At 42.4% G+C, this 20,649-nt stretch overlaps 1 long non-coding RNA gene across 1 annotated transcript in view; it reads left to right on the top strand.

Annotated features, from left to right (window-relative positions):
• Positions 1–15,839, top strand: part of LOC120370661 — a 33,684-nt gene extending 17,845 nt beyond the window's left edge. The window contains exons 2-3 of the long non-coding RNA XR_005583867.1: positions 3,588–3,696; positions 15,109–15,839. This is a non-coding gene — a long non-coding RNA (uncharacterized LOC120370661). The remainder of the gene's footprint in view (positions 1–3,587; positions 3,697–15,108) is intronic.
• Positions 15,840–20,649: the final 4,810 nt, after the last annotated feature.

Below are 20,649 nucleotides of genomic sequence, written 5' to 3'. Positions count from 1 at the left end.
TCTCTTTTTTTAAAAACAACAGTCTATATCCCTCTACAATATACCAGCCTGTATCTTTTGTCTGTGTATTAAGCCCATTGAGGGCAAAACCATTGTCTTCTGTGTTCAGTAACATGCCAGACAATATGCCTGAGAACCGTTAAGGCTATGCCATGGCAGACTGTCAGAATGCTGGCCAATACCATGGTTTGAGTTCATTAGAAATAGACGGGAGTACATTTTGTACATGTGGAGTCTGCTGATTGAGTAATCTTCCAACTAAACACACTTACCTGAATATTCATAGTCACTTAGAAGGCAGTCTGGTTTCCTGAGCGCAACGAGTCAACTCAGGCAGTGGCTTGGTATGGATTCAAAAGAGAAATGGTCAGACAGGAAGGGATTTTAGAAATTGAGAAGCAGTTGATTGCAAGATCTGAGGAAAAGGAATTGGGTATATTTTGGAAGGATAGGAGAATGAAGATGGCTCTGTATGTATAGTGGGCTCCTAGGAAGCTAAGAGAGAATTAAAAAATCATCCTATTGCCTCACAAATGCCATCTTTGACCAAAACAATGGGCTAAAATCTGCCTTCAGTTAGTTTTCTACAACCAGTATTTATTCCACTTGTCTGAAGTTTATGGATTAGTGAGTGGGGAAAACCCACTTACCTTATTTTAATTCCTCATCTCATTTAAATCACAAGTCTAGAAAGCTTGGGAAAAGGAAGGAAGCTGCAAATGCTTGGAGCTGACAAACATAGCCACATCTACAGTTGTCTGAATGGGTGAAATGCTTGCCTAAGAATTAAAGTGATACATTTTGCCTCCCATAACCCTACTAAACTCACGCTGTGTAACTAAGGACAATTTGGCCCAAGGTGTCAATAGCAAGGACAGTTAGAAATGAGGCTCAGTAACCTATGCTGCCTGACAGCTGCTGCAAGTGATAATAAAACATCAAGGTTGAGACAAAACTAGTTAATGGGCTCCCCCTCCCACAAGAGGGTTTATCAGGCAACAGATAGTTCTGGGATGCAACAGAATCCCAATGTCACCCCAGATAATCCTCTTAAAGTTTTCAGGCTTTCTCTGAAAGCTGTCTGTGCTCTTAAAGCAGACAGTAAATTCTAATTCAGCAAGAGTTATTTTAAATAAGAAATGCAGGGGTCTCTATGGTGATTTTAAGTTAACAAACGTAAGGCCTAGTCAGGATGAATTTGTGTTTAAAAAAGAAATGAACTAAAAGTACTCTTAACAGAAATGGAGGGAATGGAATAAAAAAGAGAATTCTGATAATTTCCTAGCAGGGATTTATTATCTTTCAGTTACAAAAGAATAAAACAAACCCACCCAGATGGTCTCCAGGGAGAATGTTGCTGTTTACAAATGGTGAGATGGGCTGTGATGGAATGTCCAAATGAAGTCAGACAGCCTGACTGAAGGCCACCAACTAGCCAAGCACCTGACATGCTGAGCATCTGCTATACAATGTTATTGGCTTTGAGCCAAATCCTGTAAAATACTGTGCACTCACCAATTCCAATGGGTGCTTAGCACCTCTCAGTATCCGAGCCATGGTCTTTGAGGGCCCAGTCCTGTGAGGTGACAAGCATTCCCCCTTGACTCTGTGCTATGAGAGTGGGATGCAGGATTGGGCTCTGAATGGTGCAATAACAGACCGATCCATGTAAAACCTGAAAGATGTCGATTTAAGTCCATATATACCAGCATAGAGTGAGAACATCCAATCTCCCTCTACCTATCAGTTGTAACCATAAGCTAATGACTTCCTCCTTAATACAATATGAGAAACAATCAAATTATCATTTGGTTTTGTTTCTAGCTGAGGAATGACTTCAGTGATACAAGCATTAGCCTGCCAAGTCTCACATGCACCATAAATACAATCCAGAAAGAGGTGTCATCCGAAAACAGCTGCAGACAGTTGCTTAACCCCCCAAATCTCAGGAACTCAATCAACTCAGCACTAACGTAGGTCTAATATGCAAGGATTTGCATAGGTTGTGAAGTGTGCAACGTTCACATGGGCACCATATATCCTCTGGCCAACTAGAAAAGGACAAATTCTTAGTATGGCAGCACTGAATAATACTGCACTGTGCCCAATCTCCTGTCCAGGGTAGCGTAATATCTCCCAGGCAGAAGTTATGGAGGCCCTGCATTTCAATCTGTGAGATGTTTGCAGCAGACCTGCAACAGCAAATATACTTCAGTTTATACACTCATGATGGGAAGCTAAGCAAGCTTATTGTGTTCTAACAGTTGACCGGTTTTCTCAAAAAATCAACTTCAAGAGAAGATATAATCCAAGCACCACAAACTCCTGTTGATAGCACATTCCACATGCTGTTAATCAGCTTTATGAAAAGAGCTAATTAGAAATATTGCAGCTACTTCTGCAATGAGTCAGGTACCTTTGGGCAATGAAAACATCACAGTTGGTGACTAATCTGGTTAAAATATGACCATATAGATCATTGTTGCAACCACAGTTATATATTTGCAACAAATCTTGTACAAAATGTAACATGTAAGAAGTCTATGGAAAGGTTATGATTTGCTAAATATGATTATGCTATTTGTATGCATGTATCATTTTTGTATTTGAAGTTATGAGTATTGGCTCATTGAAGTAATGAGTGAAAGTAAGCCGGTGCGGTATGGCATACCGGCAAGAGCCAGTACACAGCTGAGTGTACCAGTAGGGGGCAGCTTCCCCAGAACATAAATTTAAAAGGGCCCAGGGCTCCCGGCAATGGATGGGGCCCCTGGCCTTTTAAATTTCCACCAGAGTTCTGGGGCTCCCAGCCGCTGCCGCAGCTACTGCTACGATGGGGTTCTGGCAGTGATTTAAAGGGTCTGGGGTTCCCGGCCGCTGCTGCCAGAGCCCCGGGCCCTTTAAATTGCTGCAGGGGCCCCGGGGTAGCAGAGGCAATTTAAAGGGCCCAGGGATTTAAAGGCCCCATCCCTTCCACCTGAGGCTCCGCCTCCTTGCTCATGACCCCAGCCCTGTGTACCGGTAAGTCCCTTAAGTTACTTTCACCCCTGTCTATACCAGTATTTCAAATGTTTGCTCCTGAGGTAACGCCCACAAGGTATTTAGCCTGCACATCTTGAAGGAACTATTCAAGTAGAATGGCCCATTAAAGTACACTTAACTTATAATGGAAGACACCTATCTACTCTCAATGGACTTTCCTGCTGTGACTAGGCAAAATCATGCATGGGCATGTGACTTGTCCATGTGTCTCCAAACATCATCTTGTTACTGTGATTTCCCACAGTAAGAACAATGGGATTCCCTCCACATGGCAGAAGAGATAAAAGGCCCTGGAAATGTCTCCATTTTGCCCCTGTCCTGTTCAAACCTCTGGACTATGGACTTATACTAATGGGAGCATTCTAACCAAGGGACTGAGGTCCTTCCAATGATTTGGAAGCAGCCAGAGACTTCTCAAGCCAGCAGTTTATTCCATGACTGCTACAAGCCTGAACCAAGAACTTTGCAATTGTTGTTTGTATTTGCTTCCTTTAACGAATTTTAACTGTCACCTTTCTTTCTTTTCACTCTTCATGAAATCTCAGTGGTTTGACAGCCTTCAGCTAGTGGAACCATGATGGCACTGCTGCTTTCGGGACCTTGTACATCCAACAAAGGATGGAAGAACTGGCTCCTTGTTGATAAAATTCAAAGGTAAAATCTTGGAGAGTACATATCATATTAGTGCTACAGGAAGCCTCTTCCTTTTGTTTGTGTGAGACAACATGTGCATGAGAAATGTCTTATTTCAGGCCAGCTAGTTATCTTATGTGTATTTTCCCTGTCTAATATGTAAGCAAAAATATGGTACAGTATGACCCCCAAGTCCACGTTTTCTACATTTGGTCTCTTCTTCTCATGGAAGTGCAAAGAATAAAAGCTGAGACAGGGCAATATATAGGCAGACAGGAGGCCAAATCTAGACTACCAGATACTTTTGAATGTCCGCAAAATCTTTTTATTGTTGTTGGGTTTGTATTTTCTCTGGAGTCTGGACCTTCACCAAGAAATCTGGACCTTGACAAAAAATAATTGATCCCCTGGCTGAGTGTATGTTTGAAGCCCACATTTTGACCTATTTTCAGCTGCTGTACTGTGCTACATAATATCTACCAAGATGCCTGCATATCCCATGTATGCCAAACTCCGCTGATAATCTTGCATTCATACTGAGGGAAAATGCAGATAGCTAAATGTCTAGAGGTGGTTAGTAATGGTCTGTTTATTCAGACTTAGTACACAAGGAAAAAGAAGTATAAAGTACAAATAAACTTCCTAGCCCTAGAGTTGAAAACAGATGGAAAGTATTTTGCATTGGATTATGAATGCACTGAAATATTTACAAGGAGAATAATCCGTATTGACAGAGTTATTTGTGAAGTCACTGTAGTGGCTAGGGCACTGGAATAGGAACCAACCAGAAGACATTGATTTCATTCCAAAGTCTTTCACTTAATTGATGCATGACAGTGGGGTAATTCACTTCCCCACTCTGTGATTCGTTCCCCTTCAAGCCTTTGTCTTGTTTTTGATAGTCTCTGCTCCAACAAGTTTACAATCTCATGTATTTGGCTAGTATCTACAGCAATAGGCCCCTGATCTCAGAAATTCTACTAATTATCTTTGAGCTCATATCTACTTGAGTAATATTTACGCACATGAATAGACCCTCTGACTTCAGCAGGGCTATTCCTGTGACTGTGGTTTGCTGGGTCAGTGCTCTTGTCTGGATTCTGGATCTTGGAGCAAATAATGCACAGTGTTGATGATGTTAATTTCATGTTAAATGTTATTGTCTGGCCTGCTGGAGGAGCAGGAAATTGTTCTTAAAAGTAGGATTAAAGGGAATTTTTTTTAAACAATCCAGTTCTTGCCAAATAATTTAAGGGGGTATTGAAGAATTAAGCATTGAAGGCACTCAGGTCCTATTAAAAATAAATAAATAAACAGATGAGCTGCATAAACAGTCACTGTGTACATGGGACCTAAACACACAATGATGGGCCAGCACATGCAGGGGCGGCTCCAGGCCCCAGCACGCCAAGCGCGTGCTTGGGGCGGCATGCCATGGGGGGCGCTCTGCCGGTCACCAGGAAGGCGGCAGGCAGCTCCGGTGGACCTCCTGCAGACGTGTCTGCAGAGGGTCTGCTGGTCCCACGGCTTCGGTGGAGCATCCGTAGGCATGCCTGCGGGAGGTCCACCAAAACCGCGGGACCAGCGGACCCTCCGCAGGCACGTCTGCGGGAGGTCCACCGGAGCCGCAGGACTGGCGACCGGCAAAGCGCCCCCCCGCGGCGTGCCGCCGTGCTTGGGGCGGCGAAATGGCTAGTATTTCGCCGCCCCAGGATCAATGCATGAAGCTCTCACCTTCCCTGCCTGAAAAGATGTTGGATACCCCAGCGATAGCATAGTCTCACTTTTTCTAGTGCCCTGCAGAGGTGTCTCTGGTGTTGGGATCTGTAACGCAGGGGTGAGAATTGGATGTCAGCACACTGAGTAAGGATGGAGTATGGGCACATTGCATCAAGTGGAGGGTTATTTGAGGAACAGATTTGAAAGATATTTAGGCACCTAAACCCTTACGCTGGATAATAAGCTCTAAAAATCACAGTTAAGATATTTTTGAATACATACATTTATTGGCAGCAATTTGAATTTCTACTCATTAGTAACTGATTACTCTAGTAAATAATAATAAAACGTTGTACTTATCACTTTGCATCCAAGCACTTCAGAGTACTTGAAAAATATTAAGCATCATAACTTCCTCTGAGGAAGGTAAATATTATTACACTGTCTTTGTTTGTTTGTTTGTTTGTTTGTTTTACAGCTGGGTAATTTGGAGTATAAGAAAAGGACTGTATTTTCAAACTATATTTACAATGTTCATCCTTTGACAAAGTTTAGCTTTTAATGGGAGCCAGGCATGTTCATTTTGAGGACAGAATTTAACCAGAGAGACCTGATTTTCTTGTCTTTACCATGTAATCATTTGTACTTGTACCTGTACCTGGGGGGAGGGATAGTTCAATGGTTTGAGCAATTGGCCTGGTAAACCCAGGGTTGTGAGTTTAATCCTTGAGGGGGCCATTTAGGGATCAGGGGCAAAAATCTGTCAGGAGATTGGTCCTGCTTTGAGCAGGGGGTTGGACTAGATGACCTTCCAATCCCAATATTCTATGATTCAAATAGAATGTAAAATGATACACCATTGATTTGTACTGTTCACACATTTTGCATAGGAGTAAATGACAGCACAAGGTACAAGTCAAGGAAGAACCATGGCCTAAGTGATTAGAAGAAAAGGCAATAGGGTAATCGCCAAAACCCATCATGAAGGAGTTGACTCACTCTCACTATAGGTGTTAAAAAAATAAAGAAAATAAAACGTTAGCAGGATTAGTTTAGAAGAAGATGCTACTCAGTGCAGTGAAGTGGCTGGGAAGAATCCAGGAATGTTTTCCAACTGCACCCTCTGTGAGAAAGCTAGTATCAAAGTTGCTACCATCATGTTTGTACAGGAGAACCAAAGGCGCGTAGAAAGGAAAGGAAGGCCCCTTGAATACTTTTTCAGTTTGAAATTCCTGGTTGTTTGTGTGAAGAAAATCTTTGTGTTTGATCACACTTTGTTTGTTTGTTCTCATGGTTTTCTTTATCACTGTGCGGGCATCTATAGCATTTAACAATGTGTGTTTTGTTTAGCTGTGGGAGAAGAAAAAGATATTCTCACCTTAATGAAAACGAGGCTATTAGCAATAATATTTTGATTCCAGTCGTATACCCAAGCGATTACTTGGTGTACATAACACAGATTTTCAAAGGGACAAATGGGAGTTAGGAACCCAACTGCCAAGTGTCCCTTTGAAAATCTGTGTTATGTGCACCAAGTAATCGTTTGGGTGTGCGACTCCCATTTGTTCCTTTGAAAAGTTACCCCCATGTGCCAATAAGCAATATTAAGAATCAGGGAGAATGTGGGCTCCAGGACCCAGACCACCAAAGCTGTTCAGGCACCTAACTCCCATTGACTTCAGGACTTGAATGTGCCTAAAGACGTTTGGTCTGGGAGCTCTTGAGCTACTGAATTGAGACCAATTCCCATTGAGATCAGCAGAAACTGGGGGCTCAGCATCTCCATAGGATTGTGACTAAACTCCTTAGTCACCAACACAATTAAACTGGTACTTAAGTCCTTTGAATTGAAGGGACTTAAGTACTTGCTTAACTTTTAACCACATGCTTGGTGTTTTATTGAATTGAGATGGCCTCAGGGACATATTTAAGTGCTTTGCTGAACTGTGACCTAAATGAATAGTTTTGTATAATTCTGTACCAAAGTTCTTTTCTGAAATTAAGGAGAAATCAACATTCCAATCCTTAAGTTATTTTGACCTAAAGAGATTGTCAAGTCCGTATATGCTATTATGCTTGAGTACAATCTAATTTATAGGTGGTAATAGCATGTGAAAGAATGATGGTTTTGACTGAAGATTTAATAGTTACATTAAAATGTGTTTGCTCTAATGCTCCCTCTCTGTGGTGATTTTTATAATCTATTAAGGCAATTCCATCCTCCATATGAGCTGGGAAGCCAAGGTCACATCTGATCACCTCTGATGTCATCCACACATCTGTGGAAGTTAGAGACATGGCATTTTTCGACAGACTCTTTTGTCCCAGTGTCCAGGACAAATGCTTAATCAATTATAGGATGACTTTTGTCACAAAACTCGGACGTTCTAACAGTGAAACTTCCTTATAGAATTTCTTGTGGTGCCACAGAAGTATTACCTGTCACAATGAGGACAATTCTGAGTCATCTCCATATGATGGTTTATTGCAGAGCTCTCTCAGTGCTTTAAACAATTGGAGGGGGAGAACTCACAACTCTAAAATTTGAGTTTACTGGCAGAGAGCAAGCTTGGCTCAGCTTTAGGATGGACTGGAGACTGAAAATGCTAGAATTCCATTCCTCTTCCCCCCCCCATTTCTTTATTTTTGTCACTTGGTACTAGGTAACCTACACCTTCAGTGCCTAAGTCACTTTTGAAAATGAGACCTAGTAAACAGCTAGGCTTTGCAAGGCTGATCAGAGCAATGCCTAAATACCCTAAAAAATCGGGCCTTAGTCTCTGTTCCTCAGTGCCCCATCTGTAAAATAGGGATAATACTGCTGTTCTCCCATCCTTCATCTCTCTTGCGATTGTAAATCCTGTGGCCCTAAGCACAAGTTGTCTGCTTCCATCTGTTGGAGAACAGGGGGGAAATATAGCTTCAGAGCTTCTTTTGCATATGCTTTCTACCCTTCTGTGGAAATTTTGTGAGTCACCATAACTGTACACAACTCAGAACTGGCTGAGTATTGGAACTGACCTGTGAGGACGAGAGGAAGGCTACTTTGTAGTAAGGATGAAGACCTCTTACACTGGCAATGTTAAAGTGCCGCCACGGCAGTGCTTTAATGTGGCTTGTGTAGTCATGGCAGAGTGTTGGGAGAGAGCTCTCCCAGAGCTCTGAATAAACCACTCCACGAGGGGTGTAGCTACCAGTGCTGGTGCACTGTCTACACTGGCACTTTACAGGGCTGAAACGTGCTGCGCTCAGGGGTGGTTTTTTTCACTGCAGCGCTGTAAAGTGTCAGTGTAGACAAACCCTTAATTAAAGCCTTAGGTGACAGCAGCAGAACTGAATGAACTCCAGTGAGGCCTCTTCTACAAGGTTGCTAAACAAAGCTGGAATCACTATAGCTGGATTAGATAGTGAAGACTCAGGCCACCCAAAAGGCTGAAGATAGGTCCTCAGGATTCTGGGACTGCATTACCCAATTACACCAAACTCTTGGTGGGTTTTAATGGATTAAGAAAGGGAAGTGATGTAAAGGAACATTTGCTTATTGGATTTTCACACTGGGGCAGGGGTGGAGGAGGCAGAACCACAGTAACAAACCCCTGCCAAATTTGCAGTGGGACAGTGTTTTCTTTATTATCTTTATAGATAGACTGTTGCTATATTTTCTTTTCCAGCAATAGTTTTCCTTGTTTCATAAAGACCCCGTGCTTATGAGTAGGGAAGCCTTGTCTATTCAGGTCACTTACAGAAGGTATTTAGTAATCCCAGAAATTCTCTGTGGTAGCCCAAGGTAGTGGTGTGTGCTAGTTTTTTAAGATGGACCCCTAGCTATTTGAACCTAGCCCTCACTGCTGCCAACAACACAGTGCAGCCTTCTGCCAGATGGGTAGGTATGGTGCCTAACACAACAGGGCCTGATCTCAGAAGGCTGTATTGTCTAGTGGATAAAGGACTGGCCTGAGAGTCAGACCTGCATTCTGTTCTCTGCTCTGCAACTACCTGCTTGGTGAGCAAGCAACTGCACCTCTCTGCCTCAGTTTCCCCATCTGTAAAATGGGGATATCTCCTTTGCAAAGTGCTTTCATATCTACTGATAAGTGCTATAAGAACTAGGTATTATGTAATTGTAAACTATAGTGGTTCTACCTTTTCACATATGAATACAACTCTTCTATTGTCTTGAGAGACAGGCCAGTCCTTGCTTACAGACAGCCCCCAAACCTGAAGCAAATACTCACCAGCAACCACACACCACACAACAAAAACACTAACCCAGGAACCTATCCTTGCAACAAAGCCCGTTGCCAACTCTGCCCACATATCTATTCAGGGGATACCATCATAGGACCTAATCACATCAGCCACGCTATCAGAGGCTCGTTCACCTGCACATCTACCAATGTGATATATGCCATCATCTGCCAGCAATGTCCCTCTGCCATGCACATTGGCCAAACCGGACAGTCTCTACGTAAAAGAATAAATGGACACAAATCAGACGTCAAGAATTATAACATTCAAAAACCAGTTAGAGAACACTTCAACCTCTCTGGACACTCAATTACAGACCTAAAAGTTGCAATGTTACAACAACAAAAACTTCAGAAACAGACTCCAACGAGAGCTTGCTGAATTGGAATTAATTTGCAAATTGGACACCATTAAATTAGGTTTGAATAAAGACTGGGAGTGGATGGGTCATTACACAAAGTAAAACTATTTCCCCATGCTTATCTCCCTCCCCCCTCAACACACACACACACACAGTTCCTTATATCTCCTTGTCAAGTGCTGGAAATGGGCCATTTTCATTATCACAAGCAGTTATTTTTCTCTCCTGCTGACAACAGCTCACCTTAACTGATCACTCTCCTTATAATGTGTATGGTAACACCCATTGTTTCATGTTCCCTGTGTATATACGTATCTTCCTTCTGTATTTTCCACTACATGCATCCGATGAAGTGAGCTGTAGCCCATGAAAGCTTATGTGACAATAAATTTGTTAGTCTCTAAGGTGCCACAAGTGCTCCTATTCTTTTTACTCTTCTGAGTGCTTACCAAATAAGCAGCTATGAGACTTTTCTCAGCATGATTTAAGACTAAACTGTTGTTGTTGTTACATGAGAAGAACTGCCAGTTTAGTAACTGAATAGTATGATTCTGCAGGACTCTGATGATACTGGTTGTATGAAGAATCAACTGGATATGCTTCTGGAAGCTACTACTGTAGAGGCTTTCTATCCATTAATATATTTAAGATGATTCTTTGTCTATACGAGAAGGTAAATTACAGCTATTACAACATGTTGCCACTGGGAAAATAAGAAAATAACTATTGCTTTCAAAAGGTGGCACTGTTGGAAAACTATATGGAGGGCGGGAAATAAAAACCACAACAAACTTTACCCGACCCTCCTTGCCTAATGCATTAAAATGTATGGTAAGCAGAAAATAAAAATGTAAATTTCCAAGCTCATACTTGGACAGTTTTAGTGAGGATTAAGATAAAATTTCAGGATGATAGTTAAGTCCCCGGTAAACTGCTAGCATTAAACATGAAGGTGGATGAGGTAATTTTTTGGGTGATATCTCTTATTTTTATTTTTTATCTAATATCTTGGGACCAACATTGAAATATTAGGGCAGGTGAAGCATGTTACTAGAATAAAAAACGTATAACAGTTTGTGTGGTAAATGGATCATCAGCTTTGGTATGTTGATGCAAAACAAAGTTTCATGCAGGTAGAGCCCCGATGCATATAGCACTGTTGCCATGTTCTTTATGTGCTGTACGCTTAATAGTTATGTCATGACATAGCTAGCTAGTACATGTAAGGGGAAAAGCTAATTAAGTATATGTTCTGATCAGATGGATGCATTTACTTGACTGCAATAATGCAGGGTTTCTTACTGATGTTAGTTTAATGTAATTAGACAGGTATAGGGACCTGATTCTGATCTCATTTGAAATGGATTTTGTGCCAGTGTAGCACCATCAGTTTAAACATAATCTTCATTTACACTGATGCAAGTGAGATAAGAATTGGCTCCCTTCTTCTTTCAATGGTCAGTGAAATGCTGTGTATATTTATGGCAGCATATAAATAAGATCGTTATAACAAATACAGGCAAGTCACTGATTATTATTTATTCTAGTTTATGGTGATAAGGACAGGATAAAATGGTTGCTAGTCAGATTTTGAATTGGTTTTCCTTTGTATAAGGAAGGGGTGACAGCAGATTAATGATGTTAGTACTGGATTTTACTCTCCTCCTGTCAAACTTTGAAAGTCACAAAAAGTACCTCATGCACATGACATCCTCTGACACACATAGCATCAAAGGAAAGGAAGAACCACATTCATTGTGAGGTGTTTTCTTCAGTGAACATTTAAGAGTATAATACAGTAGTACATTTGATACACAAAGATTTTTCTATATGTATAAAGAGAAGGAAAGATAGAATGGAATCTTACATGTAACTAATCTAAGTGCTTGTCAATACACAAGTTTGCACCAGTTATTGCTATACCAATATAGTTAAAGTGGTATAGTTCCCCTCTCTAATGTGTTAGAAAGATGCTTTCTCCTGGTACAGCTATTTCAATATGGAAAGGGAAATAAACTATACTGGTATCAGGCACTTTTATACTGATTTAACTCCCTACATTAGGGGTAGTACTAGTATAACTGTTGTGGTTTGAAAAAATCTCACACCTAAGCAAAATAGTTGTACCAGTAAAGAAACTTGTTTCTACACCAGGCCTGAGAGTGAAAATATACTTTGGCAAGTGTAAACTAGGCTCAGTAAAGAAGAATGACATTACAGAATGAGATCTAGAGTCTGATTCTGAACTCAAATCAATTTAACACTGGTACAACTCCATTGACTTCAGAGCCTTTGACTTAGGCTCCCACCCTGCAAAGCACTTAAGTGTGTGTGTGTGTGTGTGTGTGTGTGTGTGTGTGTGTGTGTGTGTGTGTGTGTGTGTGTGTGTGTGTGTGTGTGTGTGTGTGTGTGTGTGTGTGTGTGTGTGTGTGTGTGTGTGTGTGTGTGTGTGTGTGTTAAGGATGTGGGTGGTTTCAATGCACTATTTATATTACTCTGATACTTTGAGCAAAACACTTGAATGTGATTAAAATAATCAGCTGGGATCAAAATGATCTTGCATGGACAGAGATGGAGACGATAACCTAGTAAGTCTTTTCCACCTCTAACTTCTATGATTCTTTGCCCTGACAGCTATGGTCACTTCCATCTTTTGGAGGAAAATTTAAAGTTGAAGTTCTGACCAGTTCTGGCCACTTAAGATCCCAGGGCATTTTCCCCCAGCAGTAAGTTTTTGCTCTCATGTCCTAGCCAAATTCTAGATTGGATATATTCAATTCTGTTTACCTAAAATTCCTCCTGATATTGGATATTGTATTTAGCAATGTTTCTTGCTGGGTTTTTTTTTCTAAATTGATCTCAAGCTAGAATACATAGCAACAGGTGTTTAAAGTCTGACTGGCTGCAAGTATTCCAATTTTGTATTCTTGATCACCAGGGCAATATTTAAAATGGCTTCCTTGGGATTTTCTATTTCTGACTTAATTATCCTTAATCAAAACCCCTGTCAATTTGTATAAGCTCTGGGAAGGACACAGCCACAGCACAACTGAAGGCTCTGATGTCATTGACAAAGCTAGTTCCCAGAAAAACCGCAATTACAGAATGTATAATCCCTGATTTATTTCTCCCATGAAGAATTAGGAAATAACTAGACAGCCACTTTCACTTCTCCTGGATTATGAAATAGATGCAAGGACTCCCTTGCAGAGTGTGGTGTTGTACTGTAAAGAATAGATTGCTTTCTGGTATGCAGCTGATATGATCACAATGTAATGTTGGCTTATTGGAAATCCTGAACCAATACTCTTCACTAAGAATAGTTGGCTCCCTCTGAGCCATGGAAAACTACGTGTGTCCAACAGAGGAAAAAAGAATGACAAAGCCTGATACAAAGAAGTCTCCAATTAGATGAAGTTGACTTCTCTGGAGACACTCTGTTGGCGCAAATCTGACAGTAAGTGTCCTCATGGACTAACTATAGCTCTCTTTCCCAAACGGAGAAAGGATAAACAAACCACTTAGACTTTAATCTGTTTATAGAATTTGATATTTGCCTTACAAAATATCAAACGGTTGAAATTCTCTAGGGTCCTTCAGTCTAATTTCCTTTGAGAACAATGTGCTAGGACATTAGCAAGCTAAACTTCCATACAACTATTGTTAGAATAATAACTAGGGGCATGTATCTGGCCTCACTTACACTGGTTTTACATCTGCATATCCCCACTGGCCCTGATTCTCCCCTCTTGTATAGCCATCTTACACCTGTGAGTATGAAGTGCTACCCATTCAGTTTTTATGGTGTTTTATGCCCCTCCTGCAAAGGGGTGACTTCAGTTGTTACTCCTGCTTTACACTGATCTGAGAAGAATCCGGCCTCTTATGAAATACACTTTTACTAGGAGTAAAACTTTCTATTTTCAGACCATGCTGAATATTTCAATCATTTACCTCAATAAATCTTATTTACAATAGTTCTATCCTTTCCTAGCACCAAACTCTCTTCTGTTTCCTAAGCATAAAAAATAGGGTGAACTCCTCTTGGTTACACCAGATAAACCCAGAGTAACCACATTGAACTCAGAGGGATTACTCCAGATTTACATGCATACCTGACTGCAGCATTTTCTTTCTTTGATCTCTGAAAGAGCTAACCTCTGGTGAGGTGCACATTTGGTCCATACCATCAGCGTACTTCACTATGCCTATTGATATGTTGCTATGCTACAAATGCACTAGATGCTTACAGTATGCAAGTAGAAAGCTATCAGCTATTAATCCTATACAAAACTGATCATTAAAAAATCTAAAGAGGCCCCCAAAAAGCTTTAGACAGATGGATCACCTGCCTTTCCCCATTTAAGAAAAATAGTCTTTTTGGTTTTAGATGATAAAAAGCACTCCATGTTCCCCAAGCAATGTTAATAGCACAAGACTGTGTATAGTAGATTCAAATTTGCTTTCATAAGCCTTCCTACACAGTACATATTCCATGCACTTTAAGGAAGAAAACGTCACCATTTGACAAACATGATTCATCTCTTGTGAACACCACTGTGTTTATTATAAAAGGAAAAAAGTCCTCATGCACTTTCGCTCGTATTTAAAGCAATCTCTGATTATAAACAATGTGTAAGCAGCTGGTACCAGTGAGCTACCATTAGCTACTAACATTAGAGGGAGCACTTACTCCTCTGGAGGGACAATTACTCAAATGTATTAAGACAGATGAGTACTATTGTTTTAGAAGCTTATATTCTGTTTTTACAATGTTGCAGTACATTGCATTAGAGTATGTAATGAAAAACCATGCTTATGTTATGTTAACACATACTGGCATACTAATGTAGGTTAATTGGGTTACATTTGGCTATGTAATGATGGTGCCACAATATAAAGCAATCAATGTAGTCTGTGTGTGGCAATAAAAACAATGATTTGATAACTTATCCAGTTAGAAATCCTGGCCTTGAAACATGTAGGTGTTTCTACTGATCACACCACTGTGATAAAACACAACACCAAATATATTTCACTGTTTGTTACTGCTTCCTGGTTCTGCTGTTTCAGCAGAGAAAATCTTTATTCTCTTCTAAATGCAGCACCTGAGTCAAGGAAAATGTGCAGCGCCTTCTGGTTGTGGAAAAACAGCTTGCAGATGACAAACAAAGACACTTGGTTGATATTCATGAAAGACCCCATGGACTTAAAGTCATCAGGCCCTACAAAGTTGTTGTGACAGGGTTTCTTTAGCACGTTCTTGTTTAAATTATCACGTATTTGAGATGTTTTTAACTTGCTTTGCTGTGTGGAAATTTAAAAGGGATGTTTTTCCAGGCTGGAACAATAAATGTTGCTGTGCTGTTTTAAAAAAAAATAAAAAGAAAGTGTGAGACTTCCACCCAGGATAGCTAGACAAGAGTCTGGCAGCTCTCCTCATGTGGGCTAGTGTGGATGCTAATTGTGAGTTGGTTGGCTGTCACTCAGGAATTGCTTTCAGTCGAGTGATCCACTCTGAGCCATTGATTCAGAAAGACAAGACCAACCCAGCTTCCCCCAAAGCAGTGCGATTGGGGGCTGCCATTGCTTTACCGCAGGGACAGATAATACTCATTCTTCTCCAAGTCCAAGTACGTTGCATGACTTGGAAAGTCGTGTGGTCTTGTTAAACATTAGAGAATCTGTTCCCCACCCCTTCCGCCCAAAGCTGGGCCTTGGTAATGGCTACAGAAGGATTGTGGGTATCTTTCTGGAAGAGCCGTAACTGTGAACTGTCCCCATTCACTTACATTAGGGGTGGATGTATATTTTATTTCCTTGTAACAGAAGTACTAAGCACCAAATTCATAAAGAATTGTAGCTAAGTTATTTCAAAAAAACAGCCAGGATTATTGAAACATCCCAACAACAAACTCAACCGTGGCTTATAAAGGAGGAATGGTCCAGTGGTTAGGGTATGAGTGTAGATCTCAGGGCACCTGGATTCAGTTCTCTCTAGTGCATGTTACAACTACCCTGTGTGAGTTTGGACAAGTCAACCTCCGTGTCTCTGTTCCCTGTCTGTAAAATGGGGGAACAGTACATCACAGCACCCCTGTGAGGTTCCCTATTCCCTCACACCAGTGCAGACACTTATGCAAAGGCCTGGGAAGAGATCGAATTCTTTGTTGTTATACTTTTAACAGTGGGCCAGATTCTGCGTTCCACACAGCAGACGCAGAGTGGACTGCTGAAATCCTTGGTCTTTCTGCTCAAAGTTCTAACAGTGGTACCAGTTCAGCTATCCATCCACAAGAGACTAGATCTGAGTACGTGCTTAATACAGACCAGGCTTCAAAGAGCCACCATTGTTTCAACGTCTTTCACTGAAGACACTTCACACCATCTCAAATCAACCCCCAACTTCCTCTTGTGTGTGTACCCCCAAATAATTGTTTTACATAGGGGATTTTTCTTGTGCTTCTTGGAGGAATTTTGGATCAAGTTTAGGGAAACCCAACTTTAAATCGATGCCTTCTGACATGGAAAGGAACTTTCCTCCCCAAAGCTTGCTGCTCGCCTATTTGATTGTAATCTAGCAGCGTTTTGCTGTTAATGGGCCTCCGCGTGGGATGAATAAGGTCCCTTCGTGTCTTACACTCTGTCAGTTATGTCTCACTCATTTTTTCACTTTATTTTTTATTGCTTACTACTTTGTGCACTCCTGCGTTATAATCCTAGATGATGAAAGGTTTGAAGCCGTAAAACTTAGTTTAGACAAAGATTGACAGCCATGTTATCAGTCAAGAAAACAGTAACTTCTCTCTCCAGCTGCCAGGAAGAGCCACTGTTAAAATCCCTTTGTGTGTAATCAGCATGTCAGGCTGAATCCTGACTAGTTATGGGCCAACTTTAAAAGCACTGAGGCTTGGGTCAGATGCTTAGCCAAACCTCCCTGAACTACCCTTAACTTCCCGAGTCTTCAAAACTGGTCCATGACTGGCTAGGATGTAATTAACTTTTTCTTGCTTATGTCCCTTTATTGTGGTTTATCCTGGTATTTTTCAAGGAAGTGCCACGTGGAAAGCGTATAATGTCGTAGCAGAAAAATGAGTCCGCTTTGAACTTAAAATGGGCACATTTTCATTTTTCTTACAAATCTTCTGGGGGCCTGATCCCCATGGAAAGAGACGATGTCTCCTAGCATGTTAAGTCCCTTCCATGGAGCAGCTACAGGAAATCTGGCAAGATTGGATTCTCTGCTCCCAAAATCTGTGATAATCATGGGAAAGTAATTCAACCTGAGGCTGTATTGTCTACTACTGACTCATCCCTCATGCTGTAGAACTGTCCCCTATTGGGCAAGCAGGGGCAGCTGTGGTCATAGGATCCCTGGCGCCATGGATCTAATAGAGATGCTGTGATGTGTCTCATGGTACCCAGGCCTGTGAGTCGGCCTGGTAACGACCTGCCTCCAGCATGCAGAAATCTTGGCTATGGTGGCTGGGTGTCATCAGCTCCCTCACACCAGCCTCTCAGCCCCTCAAGGTCTAGCCTCTGGGCTATGCCAGCCCTGACTTTGCCTTGCTGGTTAACAATTGGTGCAGCCCAGCCCCCAAGTCCCTTTGAATTGTTCCCCTGTGGTATCCAGGCCCTGACACTGGCTAGTCACAGAAATCCCAGATCCTCTGCCCCCCAAGGTGCAGTATAGCCTGTTTTACCTAAAATCACCACTCCTGTATAGCACACAGTACTTGTAAGAAAACAAAATAAGGCTTATTTATGAAAGGCTAGACATTCCACTAGAAACGAGAGGAAAAAATGGTTGAAACAAATTGTTGTAGTGCAAAATAAAATCATAAAACACAAACCTAATAAGAAAGGTAACTATTAATAAAGGGTTTTATCTAATAAAGAAACTCCCCACCGTCCCTTCCCCAACATTCAGGTTGTTGCAAAGCTGGCTGGCTTCACAACAATCATGAACAACTGGACACTGAGAATTCCCCTGCTTCCCAGAGAAAGGATAGTGCTTTTTCCCCACCATTTGTGTGACACTGAAACAATCTTTTGTTTCTGTTTATGTAGAGAGGGGCAAACCCCTGTCTTGTTCTAATGTTCCTCTTTTACCTTCAGAGTTTTGATTGTTTGCAGTTGCCTCTGATGGTTTTCCATTGAAAGTTTTGGGGCTAAACAATTGAGCCTTGCATGGCATAACTGGCTAAGCAGGGCAGGGGGGACAACTCCATCCTGTTTGAATGGTTCATCACTGAGCCATGTTATCCCCTGCTGACTAACTTTTACCCTAAGTCCCTAAAACATACTTTCAGCATAAATAAATTAATTCCTTAAATATTACCCACACATACCTCTGACAATGATTATGAATCTTGCCAGGTTATGAGCTTTCTGCAGATACTTTGTAGGTTACTCTTTATGGATAAATATCCTGTGAGACATGTGTTTGGTGTAATGAGTTTGTCAGGTCTGAGATGAGTTCTTTTCAAAGAACAGGGAACCTTTTTGCCAAAGAGTCTCTGTCACAGATGCACTGCTCAGGAAGTTCAGTGGGAGAAAGAGCAGCGCAGCCCCCAGTGTAAGTAAGAATAAGCAGAGAGCTTCTCCGAGTTATGCTCTGGCTGCCTATGGCCCCCTATGATTTATGGCAGGGGTGGGCAAACTACGGCCTGGTGGCCACGTCCAGCCCTCCAGACATTTTAATCCGGCCCTTGAGCTCCCACTGGGGAGTGGGGTCTGGGGCTTGCCCCGCTCCAGTGTTCCAGCCAGGGAGTGGGGTCAGGGGTTTGCCCTGCTCTGCGCAGCTCCCAGAAGCAGTGGCATGTCTCCCCTCTGGCTCCTATGCATAGGGGCAACCAAGGGGCTCCATACACTGCCACGGCCTCAAGGACTGCCCCCGCAGCTGCCATTGGCCGGGAATTGCAGTGTGCAGAGCTGCCTGGTCATGCCTCCACTTAGGAGCTGGAGAGAGGACATGCCACTGCTTCTGGGAGCTGCTTGAGGTAAGCGCTGCCTGGAGCCTGCACCCCAAACCCTTCCTGCACCCCTGCCCTAGCTCTGATCCCCCTCCTGCCCTCCGAACCCCTTGATCCCAGTCTGAAGCACCCTCCTGCACCCCCAACCTCTCTGGTTATTCTCTGTCCCGTTCTCTCAATGTAGCCCCTGTGCTGATATCTAGGCGAGGCCAGTGCAGAATCATTGAGGCAACCCTGCCTGTACCAGGCAGGAGGAGTTCCCTAACATTGAGGTTATTTCCCAAGGGCTGTTTCATTCTGACCCTCTTATATTGCTGGAGAGGTATAAAGAGGCAGGAGTGGAGAACTAGCCCTCCTGCCTTTATTACATTTTTAAAAGCGGATAACAGTTTTTGGACCCCCTTCTCCTCTCCCTTACGTTGTTAAACCAATGGTATAACCCCCTTGACCTCTCTTTTACACCAATGTAAGAGAAATGAGAATGACCTTTTTCTATCTAAGTTCATAAACTATTTTCTGGGTCACCATAACTCTCAATTATACAGAGGTAATTATAGTGGTGGCACCCTACTGATCTGCTGAAATGTCAGATTAATCAGTCATATTTGCCATTTCCTAATATGTAAGAAGGCAGTGGAAATCCTAGTTGTGTGGTTTATTTACCAATGACTTAAATACATACCTGTGCATTATCCAACCGTTAAACCACGGTGATTAGTATCTTAGGGTATGTCTACACTGGCAGAGTTACAGCGCCACTCAGAGAACGCTGAAGGGAAATCGCTGTTGTGTGTTCACACTGTCAACTGCCTGTGCAATAGCGTGTTCGCACTTGCAGCAGTCTTCAGAGCGGTGCACTCTGGGCAGCTATCCAACAGAGCATCTCTTCCTCTTCTGCTGTTAAGAGTTGTGGGAAGGCGGAGGGGTCGCGGGGCATCCTGGGTCCTGTCCCAATGCCCCATGATGCATTGCTTCACATCCCTGTGCTTCCATCTACATTTGGCACCATCTTTCAATGGTTTGTGTACTGCATGCTCTGCTCTGCCTCTTCTGTCTGCAGAAATGGATCCCATGCTGTTGACCAATATGCTGCTCGCTCTCACTAAGACGTCATGAGTGACAGTGGAGCTATTCCTTAAACTACAAAGGCAAGAGCAGTTCAACATTGATCTCACAATGTGTACTAGCTACGACACGAGATTGCTTGTGGCGTTCATGGAGGTGCTGACCACAGTGGAACGCCGCATTTGGGCTCAAGAAACAAGAACTGAGTGCTGGGATCACATCGTCATGCATGTCTGGGATGACGAGTAGTGGCTGCAGAACGTTTGGATGAGGAAAGCCACATTCATGGGACTATGTGATGAGCTTGCCCCAGCCCTGTGGCACAAAGGCACAAGAATGAAAAGCACATGGCGATTGCACTGTGGAAGCTGGCTACTCCAGACTGCTACTGATTCGTCGCTAACCAGTTTGGAGTGAGGAAGTTGACCACTGGACTCGTGTTGATGGAAGTGTGGAGGGCCATTAATCACATCCTGCTCCGAAAGGCTGTGACTCTGGGCAGCGTGCGTGACATTGTGGATGGCTTTGCACAAATGGGCTTCCCTAACCGTGGGGTGGCGATAGATGGCATGCATATTCCAAGTCTGCTACCAGACCACCTAGCCA

Source organism: Mauremys reevesii, linkage group 8 (assembly GCF_016161935.1).
Source record: "Mauremys reevesii isolate NIE-2019 linkage group 8, ASM1616193v1, whole genome shotgun sequence".
NCBI classification, from domain to species: domain Eukaryota; kingdom Metazoa; phylum Chordata; order Testudines; family Geoemydidae; genus Mauremys; species Mauremys reevesii.
Note: the sequence above shows the minus strand (reverse complement) of the source record. Positions and strands in the feature narration are given on the sequence as shown.